Genomic DNA, 11735 nt, shown 5'->3' on the forward strand with positions numbered 1-11735 from the left:
AAACAAAGTTATTTATATTTGCCATATTTTTTCTAGTGTATTAAGTTATTTTAAACAGAAGAAGATGCTGTTATTTCATGATGTGTTGTTGGTACAAAATGTTTCGATTTCACCTCTGTTAAACCTTTTAAATAAGTGCCAAGTTATTAATTGAAGACACTTTGCGATCAATTGAATGAAAATAGTATTGTTTCATTTGATGGGGTTCGCGTCATCTTTGTTCCTGTTCCTATTAAACTATCCGGGATAGTCTTTCCTTCTTCCTTTTTGATTAATGTGTACGTATCTCTCTAGTACATCAGCTCAGGAAAGCGCCGGCCTCTGCTGCTCGCTGCAGCTCTTAAGGGCGGTGAGTGCAGGCCGCGGGGCTCCCCGCCGCTTGGAGCTCAACCCCCACCCCCTTTATTTACCCACCCAGCATAGACGCCGGATTGATTTTACACCAAATCAATAAGGGAACAGATAATATGTAAAATAATACAGAATAGACTCCCCACCTCATTTCACCGTCGCAGTTTTCCGGGGAACAGTCTGGGGGGAAAGGGAAATGGGATCACACGGTGCCAGATCTCCGTAGGTTAATTGTGGCCTAAGGGACCCTGCGCCCCAGGTCGACCCCCCCCCCCAAGGGAGTGATGAAGGTTTGGGGGAGAGTAAAAGGCAGGGCGGGTCCCCCTCCTCCCGCTCCGCTTTAGCCCTTGGGCCCACAGAGATGTTCGTCGGTTAAATTTAGGGAAAACCAGAAAAGCAGGGGCCGAGTGTGGGACCCCGGGGTCGCCCTCCCCTGCCCCCTTCGCCCGGGGAAATCTCACTGCAAACCCCGAAGGCGCTGCCCGTTTAGGGGGGTGGAGACCGTGGAGACGCGCCGGGCCCGGCCGGGGGACCCTCCACGGAGACCCGGGTGTCGCGAGCATCCCGGGGCCCTCGGGCGCGGGCGCACACCGGACCCCCCCCCCCCCCCCGGCCCAGGCCCTTGCAGGTGCTCGGGTGAGCTGCGCCCTGGGAGACCCGGGGGCTCTCCAGCTTCTCGGCCTCGGCCCGCGAGGCTCCCGGGCGACAGGGCGCGGGGCTGTCGCCGTCCCGGTCCCCGTACGGACACCTGCCCGGCCGCGGTGCCCTGCAGCCTCGGGGCCTGGAGGGGTCGGAGGGGTCGGAGGCCGCGGGGCCTGGGCCTGGGAGTGCGCCGGGGTCCCCGCTGTCCCCGCTGTCCCCGGGGTCCCCCTCTGTCCCCGCCTGTCCCCTCCTGTCCCCAGGGTCCCCGCTGTCCCCTCCCGTCCCCGCGGCTCAGCGCGCGAAGCCCGAGGTCCGGACGCGCGGGGGCGGGGCGGGGCGGGGCGGGGCGGGGCGCGCGGCCTCGGTGGGCCTGGGGGGCCGGGACGCTCCCCGGGGCCGCGCGGGGGGCGGGGGCGGGGGCGGGGGCGGGGCCGGGGGGGCCGCGGGGACCCTGGAGCCAACACGCGGAGGTCCGGGCCCCGCCGCCCCGCGGCCCCCCCCCCGCCGTCCTGCCCCCGCGGCCGCTCCGGGGCGCCCACCGAAGTCCGCGCTTGGAACCCACGCGAGGCCCGACGGGCGCGTCGCTGCGCTAGGAACTCAGTGACCAACGAGACAGAGACAGAGACCCGCGGCTCCCTCCATCCCCGGGGCTCCCCAGGGCAGAACCTTCCCCTTAGAAGAGGCCACCGGGCACCAGCCGGCGAAGGACCTGGTGCCACCGGAGGGCCTGCGGGATCCTGGGGGATCCCAGGGGGATCCTGGGGCGATCCCAGGGCCTGGGGGATCGTGGGGGTTCCGAGGGCCTGGGGGACCCGAGGGGGATCCTGGGGGACCCGAGGGCCTGGGGGATCCAAGGGGGATCCTGGGGGATCCAAGGGCCTGCAGGATCTGAGGGGGATCCTGGGGGATCCGAGGGCCTGGGGGATCCAAGGGCCTGGGGGGTCCAAGGGGGATCCTGGGGGACCTGAGGGCCTGGGAGATCCAAGGGGGATCCAAGGGGGATCCTGGGGGATCCAAGGGCCTGGGGGACCCAAGGGTCTGGAGGACTGAGGCCTCTGCTTGGAGCCAACTGATAAGCGTCTATTCTGAGTGTTGTCGTCCCCGCCCCCCAACCTAGAACTTTGTAGCTCCTCAGATGGTAATACTTTAGTATAACACAGTGCTCAGATTTCGGATCTATTTTGATTTCTGAAAAATGCCTTTTTGGCTTCGGTGACATGGATCCTGTTATTTTTTTTTTTTTTTCACAAATCAGTTTACATCATAAATTGCAAACATTTGCAATAAGATCTCAAGATTGTTTATTCTACGTAACCTCAAGCACTTGACTATGTTAAACACCAGCACAGAAACTCTGTGAAATCAGTTTAATGTGTGTGAGGGAATTAAGGGATCACTCCTTTTCATCACATAAACAAAGCATTTAAGATTGTTTTCATTGTCAGTCTCCCAATTTTTAAACAGTCTTACAAGGGACTATTAATTCTAGAGTCATTCTGTGAAAAGAATTACTAAAGTTGTATCCTGCTTTAATTAAATGTTTCTGGGCAGAAGAAAATGGTATTCCACATTGGGAAGTGGGTGATTGTGTTTAATGTCACATTATTTTAAATTATTTTAGTTCAAATGTAAATAATGTATGCTAAATTTCAATGGGGGGGGAGTCTGAAATGGTTTCTTATGGTGCCATCAGAACAGTTAGTCAGAGTGCATTAAAGGAGCATCACAAACCCAGAAATAATAAATACGTCATTGTAATGAGAGTGTTAACTTACGGATAATTTATTCAAGGTAGTTTCTACATTTCAGATGGAATCTCTTATTATGACCTGCCTGAGTACTCTGATGCTTGTTCTTCAAAATCTAATTTATATAGGCTCAGAATATACATAATTCATAACTCCTGTTGATATATGTATACACACCCCGAATTTTAAACCTTTACAATATGTTTGCATGTATACTAGCATGTTTTCAAGCTGACTGAAATAAAAACATAAAAAGTGTTAAACATCATATTGAAAGCAAGTGCTTGTCCTATGTGTGGAGAAAAAGTAGTGGAGAATTAGAAATTAAAAAGGATTAGATAATTTTCAAACTCAGATATACAGTGAACACTGAAATATTTCAGACAGGGAACATTCCTGTATGAGAAATATGGAAATTTCCAAGAAAGACTTACAGATGTGAGCTTATAACACTTCTGATGCCCAGGCGATCCTTTCATGTCTCTAATTCATAGAACAAAAAATCCTCAAGTCTTGGGGTATTTTGTTTTGGGTATTTTATGTGTCAGTCAAGGTAACCATCGCATATGCCTTCAGTACGGGAAAATTTAGTATAGTACTTACATGGAGCTCTATTGGCATGAAGAAAGGTTTTAGAATATAATCAAATAAATCACACAGGGAGGAGTAAACACATTTCCCCGCCTTGTTAAACAACCACTCACATGTCCTGAGCAAGGATCTTTGTAGATTCTTATTCAAGCAGAAGAGAGCAGAACAAGTTAAAGGCACAGACTCCATAGCCAGACTTTCTGGATTCAAACCTCACTGCCGCCGTTTACCAGTTTTGCGAGTTTGGATGAATTAAGCTCTTCAGTTTCCTCATCTGTAAACTAGGGATAAAAACAGCACCTATTTCGCCGGGATATTAGGAGGATTAGATGAGTTAGTATTTGTAAAGCCCTCGCACATGTATATATGAAGCAATATGGGACATTTATCTTAATAGGAAGATCAATAGGCATCGATTCTTGTAATAAAGCCTTAGAAGAAGAAAATAAAGCAGTGCAATACAAGGAATGAGCACTTTTCTGTTGTGGGCCAGAGGAAAACATCACCTGTTAGTTTGTGATCCTGGCTAAGTGCTTAGCCTCTGCCAGCCTCACGTGGACGAGGTGGCAAAGGTCACAATGTAGTTGGGGGCGTCCCCGTCAGAGCAATGTATAGGGTGCATGGTGCCATGCGCATGACAGTCCTGTTACTCTGCTCTGTGCAGCTAACACGGTGAAATGTCAAGCATGACCCTTGCCCTCAAGGGGCTGACCATCGAGGGGGAGACGGTTCCCAGCCCCCCATGATGGTGCCACGAAGCATGCGCTAACTGCACTTGCTTAAAGGCATTTAGACACTTTATGTGCAACTGAATGGCCGTGCGACACATGTGGGGCCTGTTGTCCTGGGTCTGGAAACGGGATCTTTCTTGGAAACGAGTAGCCTTATAAAGGAATGGTGGAGCGACACCCAGAGGTTAAGAAACACACTTTGTTAGAATTAAATGCGTACCACATGTTGCCAGGGTCTGTGTTCTGTAGGCCCATCTGTGTCTTCTTAGGCTGCCCGTGTTCGCAGAGCATGAGCAGTAAAATGCCAAACGATGCAGAGCCAGCTGACCAACCGTCTTTAATAGCAGTTTGAAAACCCATAAAATACAAAGAAAGGAATATTTATTTAATTATTATTATTATTATTATTAGGACCTGTAGAATTAACAATTGAGTCCTCGTTACAGATTAAATGAAGAGGACCTTCCTTCCAATGCCTGAATTTCGATATATCACACTTGCCTCGTATTTTATATAGTATCTATTAAGAGCTCAGAGCACTTTTTACACATCTTCACTTGGGAGTCCGTGTGATATCATGGTATATGACTAATCTTTTTTTTTATATTACAAATTTATTAAACTTCAAATGAGCACAGTTATTTTCTTAACATGTTTTATGATTATTGATACTTCTTGCAAGGGAGCATGATGTCAAATGTAACACTGTATTTATGGAAAAAGAGGGCTTCTTCAAATGATCATTACAAATAATTTAAGCAAAAGTTAAAGAATTTGTGGCCTTAGGAAAATTAGTGGCCTTTGCAGAAGCAGCTGTGTCAAAGGAACAAAATTAACTTAAATAAGCCACTCCAGGTGTTAACATTAGGGGAAACTGGGTGAAAAGCCTATGGGAAGTCTGTATTAGCTCTGCAACTCTTGTAAATGTAAAATTATTCTAAAATAAAAATGTGATTTTGAAAAAAAAAAAGTCACTGTTTCCTGTGGAAACTCCTTCCGATTCTATTTCATTGACTCACCCAACGTTTAGGGAGGTGCTACTATGTAATGTCCTAAGTTCCCGGGAGAGAGCAGGACCATCGGCCTTGGCCTTGCAGAGCTGGCATTCTGCTCCAAGTGGAGGGAGCAGGGAGGCAAGTCTGCAGGCGGCGTAGCAGACAAGTCACTGGGGGCGCAGATGAACCTTGGGAGTCGAAACCCTAACCCCTAACCCTCGAAAGACCAAACTCCAACCCCAACTCCTAACCTCTAACCCTTACCACTAACCCCTAACACTAACCACTGGGAGACCAAACCCTAACCCTAACCCTAACTCCTAACCTGTAACCCTAACCCCAACCCCAACCTGTAACCTCTAACCCTTACCAACGAACCCCTAACACTAACCCTTGGGAGACTAAACACTAACCTGTAACCGTAACTCCTAACCTGTAACCCTAACCCCAACCTCTAACCCCAACCCCAACCCCTCACCTCTAACCCTTACCACTAACCCCTAATACCCTTGGGAGGCCAAACCCTAAACCTGTAACCCTAACCCCAACCTCTAACCTGAACCCCAACCCCAACCCCCAACCTGTAACCCTTACCACTAACCCCTAACACTAACCCTTGGGAGGCCAAACCCTAACCCCAACCCTGACCCCAACCCCACCACCAGGCGTCCCAGCACATCGCCCCAGTCCAGGGCTTTGCATGGGGAAGCCACCAAGTCCCCCCCGCCGTGGGTGCCCACCCATGGATGCCCGCCCTCACCCCACCAGCATCATCCCGCGGGAGATGCCCGCCGCCCAGCAGCACCTGAGGCCCGGGAGGCCGGGCATACACCCGCCGACACGTCTACACCCGCTATTCGGGTTCAACTTCCCGCAGGTGCTCCTTGCCCGCGATGGAAATCTCACCAGAAGTGACGAGCGCTCTTTTGAGGCCGACTTTGCAGGGTTCAGGTCTCAACCTTATCAGCAATTCATTAGATGTGATGTTTCAGGGAGTCTCTTAGCTCCAGACCCGGTCCCCACCTCCTGCAGGTGGTCTTAGCATCTAATAAAATAAGGCGGGTGAAGGGCCTGGCTCCTGGAGGTTCTCTGCTAAGGTACGTCTGGGCTTCTCTTACTTTTCTTTCACGTCATTGTCGCACGGAGAAGAGTTTGAATTTACCTGTCTGTACTTAGAAACAGTAGGAAAGTACTGGGAGGTGCTGTGCACATTTACTTCCATTCCTCATATGGATGAATATTGAGTATGTGCATGTACAGTGTGTGGCCTGGAGTTTGGGATACGACTTTCTTCAGATCTTGCAAAGCTTTTTTTGGATGAAATTTTTGAAGGACTGGGGAGGCTGCCTGGCCCAGTAGTTGAGCGTCTGCCTCTGGCCCAGGACGTGACCCCGGGGTCCTGGGATCGAGTCCCGCCTCTGGCTCCCCACAGGGAGCCTCCTTCTTCCTCTGCCTGGGTCTCTGCCTCTCTCTCTGGGTCTCTCATGAATAAATATATAAAATCTTTAAAAAATAAAAAAATACATTAGAAATAAAAGCATAAGCTGAGAACATTAAAAAAAGAAAATTTTGAAGGACTGTAACTTTAGAGCTGCCTTTCTGTATAGAATAGAGAAGGTTCAAAAAAAAACACACACACACAATAGAGAAGGTTCTTTCTCCCTGTTAACTCGAGGGCATTCCTAATACAAGGATTATCCAGATTGTCTGACCTTCAGGCCTCTATATTCCAGAACGTCAGCATACAAATCAAGACGGGGCCTTAACTCTCTAGTCACTTTGATATTAGATTGATTGTCCTTCCGTTTACTTATTTATTTTTTATGCTTCCGTGCTAAGGAAGAAGAAAATAAACTACCCTTAAAAACGATTTCAAAAGTCTATCAACCTATCCAAATTTTCAGAACTCACGCTACATTGTGTTGTGTATGCATCTATTGGCATTTAGTGGTTTAAAATGGAATTACCTGGTTTGAGGGCTATATATTTATTTACTGAAATTCTCACTTGTCAGCAGTTGGGTTTCTTTTGAGGCTTATGTAGTCTCCCTAAAAACTTAGTCTTGGGGATCCCTGGGTGGCTCAGTGGTTTGGCGCCTGCCTTTGGCCCAAGGCACCATCCTGGAGTCCTGGGATCGAGTCCTGCATTGGGCTCCCGGCATGGAGCCTGCTTCTCCCTCTGCCTGTGTCTCTGCCTCTCTCTCTTTCTGTGTCTATCATGAATAAATAAAAATAAATCATTAAAAAAATAAAATTAAAATAAATAAAAATAAAAACTTAGTCTTGCCCGATGCTCATTTAAAAGGGTCTAGGACCCCGTCTGGGAGAGTTTTGAGTCCAGACCTCCTTCCAAAACTTTTTAGACAAGTGGAATGAGGTGGAACTAGGCATCAAAGGAAGGCTTGGAAAGAGAGACTGGCCCTGGTCCTCCAATTGCCTTGGGAGTAATAGGAAAGTGTGATAGAGTAAGGCTTCCCCAAAAGTGTCTGCGTCCTAATCACTGCAATACATAAATATGTTACATGGCAAAGGGAAGGGAAGATTGCAGTGGAATTAAGGTTGCTAATCAGCTGAGGGAGAGTATCTGGGACCATTTAAGTGGGCCCATTGTGATTAGAAGGGTTTTTAGAAGTAAAGATGGGAGGCCAAAGCAGAGACTCAGAGAGACAGGACCAAGGAAGGAGAGCAAGCGCGCAGCACGGCTGTCTCTGAAGCTGGAGGCATCAAGGAAAGCCGTGGCTCTAGGAGCCGGGAGAGGCAAGGACAGGGATTGCCACAGGCAAATGCGGCCCTGCCCACATCTCCATGTCAGCCCAGTGAAGTCGGTGTTGGGCTTCCAGCCTGCGAGCTGAGAGATAGTCAACTTGTGTTGTGAGGCACTAAGGTTAGGGAAATGTATTACTGCAGCTAGAGGAGACACCTCTAGGAGTTTCTGAGCTATTTGTATGTGTAAAAGCCTCTGGGGGGCCTTCTGGGCCTGCTCAGGAGCAAGAGTCCCCCCAAAACTCAGGGCTGGGAATGCTTTGCCACACCCTCGAGCATGCTCTCCCTCCGGCAGACAGACCCTCACAGGCCATCCAGCAGAGTCCCGCACAAATCTCTCTTCTTATAAAACGGAGCCTATAGAAGCAATCTGCAAAATCGCGTGTTTTCCCGCATGAAACGTTAGTCAGCAATGAAAATCTTTTATTCTCCTTTGTCGTCTTCTCGTTATTATTTACTTTTTTTTTTTTTTTTTTTTTTTTAGTATTCAATGTAGAGGAAAGGACCATTAGTTTCAAGCTCTTGAAGTTGTTTGCTAATGCACTGCAAGGGAACAGCCTGAGCAATTTGAGCTTGTCTGTCAAGTTGGCCAAGGTGGAGAGTAATGTGGTCTGGGGTTCCCAGAGCCCATTGGACCTTTGACCTTTTCTGTTGAGACTATTGATCTAGGTTAATAGTCAGCACCCGTTGTGCTGTTGGAGGAGTTGTGTGCCTGTGTGTGTGATTCCTCATTGAGTACAAATGAGGCTCTGACTAACTCAGAGGGTAATTGGTCCTTTTTGTAGTTCTCCAAGATCAGGGTGGAGAATTAGAATAGATGGGTCCTGACAGGCAGGGGAAGATTCATTTCTAGTGTGTTTGCAGTTGTATCAGTGACACGGCAGTGGACGTGGGCGTGGAGCTGATTCTACCTTTCACGCCATGGACTAGCCTCACCAGAGCTGCCCATGGAGTCGAGTGCGGCCAGGAAGGGCCGGATAACGTAACTTCTGAGGTGGGTGGAGCAAGGAGGTGGGGGTAGCCCTGATCCACCACCTGTATGCCCTGCCCTGCCCACCACCTTCGTACTTTCATGCCATCTAATTGGGTACAGGATGAGCTACACAGCAGGTCAGTGAACTGAATAAATAAAGAAGCGTGGTCACACTCTGACCTACTGAAATGCAGGCTACACAGCGGGGAGAAAATTCTCCTCAACGGTGTCAATTCCCATGACCGTCCCCTCTCTAGCCCTTCCTTACTTGGGGGAGATGTTCTCTTTTTCTACTCACTCTCGGAGAAGCGTTTATGTTGTTGTCTTGAGCAGCTTCCCACCTCTCCCAGCGCATCCTTCTATCCTCCTCCGATCCTCCTCCCGTCTTCCAAGTGACTCATTCTAGAAGTCTAGCTGCACGTGACTCCTTCATTCACTCACCCAGCAGATACTCATTAAAAACCTACTATGTGCCTTGGACTCTGTCCCCCTTTCTACTTTCACTTGTCAGAACTATCCTGCTCCGACTCCCCCTTGGAGTCTGACATTGTGGAAGGCAGTGGTAGCTGAAAGGGAGGGAGGGGTACGGTTGACATGGGATGGGGACGGGATGCAGGGCAAGGGGTAAGTGCTAGAAAGACTAGAGAAAGGGGGATGAGTAGGTTGGCTAAACTTAGGAGACCTTTACTCACCGAGCCCTGTGACATCCACATATCACATGCTCCAACAGTTGCTTTAGTGACGAACAAACCTTGGAATGATTTGGGATGCTTAATATATATATAATACATATATATATTATATGCATTCTTTTTTTAAAGATTTCATTTATTTTATTTAAATTTTAAATTTAAATTTTATTTTTAAGATTATATTTATTTATTTGAAATAAATATTTTACTTATTTATTCATTTAATTAATTAATTAATTTATTTATTTGACAGAGAGAGAGAGAGAGCACACAAGCAGAGGGAGCACCAGGCAGAGGGAGAGAGGGAAGCAGGCTCCCCACAGAGCAGGGATCCCGACGCGGGGCTCCATCCCAGGACCCCGGGACCACGACCCGAGCTGAAGGCAGACACTTAACTGACTGAGCCTCCCAGGCACCTCTCTCCATATACACATTCTTAAACATATTTTTGAATCTTAAGGAGAGAAAACCAATTACAGTTAAAGTTCAAAGTATTCAATAAACAGTTGAGCATCTGGTGTAGGCCCGGCGCTGATAGTTAATGAGAGATAGAGGGAGACGCAAATGGTCAGGGGAGGTAGGGCACCTTGGGACTATCTGCAAAGCTCGGAGGGGAGGTAGGCTTTTAGGGGGAAGCAGGCGGCACCATGGGGGGCACATCCGGGCGGGCGTTCAGGAAACGCACAGACTGGAGACTCACATTTCCTTCTTAAAAAGACAAATAACACTTGGCAATACTCCAATTTTCTTTCCTAAATTATATCTCCGTGCTAATAATGATATAATACGTAATTAGGACAAATGCATACATTCTTTAATTTATTCATGACTCCCCCCCCATTCTTCTTTTCCTCCTTCTGATTTTGTTTTTCTTTGTGGTTTAGGTAACTGGTTTACTGATGCTCCTCTAATATATCCAAATCTAAACCTTTTGTTTCCGTTTATCTCCTCTGCATTCACTTTTTAAAAAAATTTTTAAGTGATTTTATTTATTTGTTAGAGACAGAGAGGGCAAGCAGAGCAGTGGGGAGGGGCAGAGGGAGAAGGGGAAGCAGACTTCCCGCCGAGCAGGGGGCCTGATGTGGGGCCAGGCCCTGAGCCGAGCTGACGGCAGGTGCTTAAACTGACTGAGCCACCCCCGCACCCCTGTATCTGGGGTCACTCCTTTATGTGGGTGCTTGCAGGTTACACCTTTACCTTCCTATATCTGCTTTTTATTCTTCTCTGCTAAGATTCGCTCATACTGCCGCAGGTCCCTGTGCCTCACTGGCTGCGAACAGTGCCCCGGGTTCAAATACCAATGTATGCACCTGCTCTCCCACAGACGGACACCTGGGCTATTCCTAGGCCGATGGAGAATGCTCTCAAAGTCATGAGGCTGCACGTAATCACCGAAAGGCTGAGTCAGGGGAAGAGGAGCAAGGATTGAGGCCCGGGAGCTCCGTCTTTAGGAGCTGGGGGAGAAGGGCGGAGAGCAGCAAACGGACACTGAGGATGGCCTCCCCGCACGATGGGGAGAAAACCAAGGGAGCCCGGGGTCTTGGGGGCCCCGCGCAAAAACGGGCATCGAGAGGAAGTGAGGACTGAGAAGCCACTATTGTCCGGGTCGTTGGTGACCCCGATAAGGCGGTGCGGGCCGAGTGGCCGAGGCCCAGGCCCTTGGAGTGGGAGCAGGCCCTGCCCCTCTTCTCTGAGATCCTCGTCTCCCCCTCCTCAAGCCCATCCTTCATGTCACGGCCCCTAATTACCTTCCTAAAATCAAGGTCAGATCACGGGACTCCCTGACATGTTTTTGGGAGCTGCAAACTGCGTGCCGAGCCGCGCTCGGACTCCCCAGGGTGACCCTAAGGTGCCGTCCCCGCCTGTGCCTGCGGGCCGCCCTCCTGTCGCCGGCGGTCCCCGACCACCCTCCCGGAGCCGAAGCCGGCCTCCCTGACGGCGCCCGCAGGCCCTGTTCCTGTCGCGGGCCCTGCGCCCTGGGCCACCCAGCTGGGCCCGGGGGACCTGGGTGGGGCAGCAGGACCTGGGGGGGCAGCAGGCCCAGGAGACCTGGGGTGGGCAGCAGGTGCATACATTGGTATTTGAACCCGGACCTGGGGGCGGGGGGCAGCAGGCCCTTATCGGGGCAGCCCTGGCAATAGTCTGCAGCTCCTCCAGATGTTCTGCTGGACACAGACCTTGGGTCCCGGACGGTGGCTTGAGGTTTGGCAGTAAGTGTGCTGGAGAAGCTGGGGAATATAAATTTTTATG

Source organism: Canis lupus, chromosome 22 (assembly GCF_048164855.1).
Source record: "Canis lupus baileyi chromosome 22, mCanLup2.hap1, whole genome shotgun sequence".
NCBI classification, from domain to species: domain Eukaryota; kingdom Metazoa; phylum Chordata; class Mammalia; order Carnivora; family Canidae; genus Canis; species Canis lupus.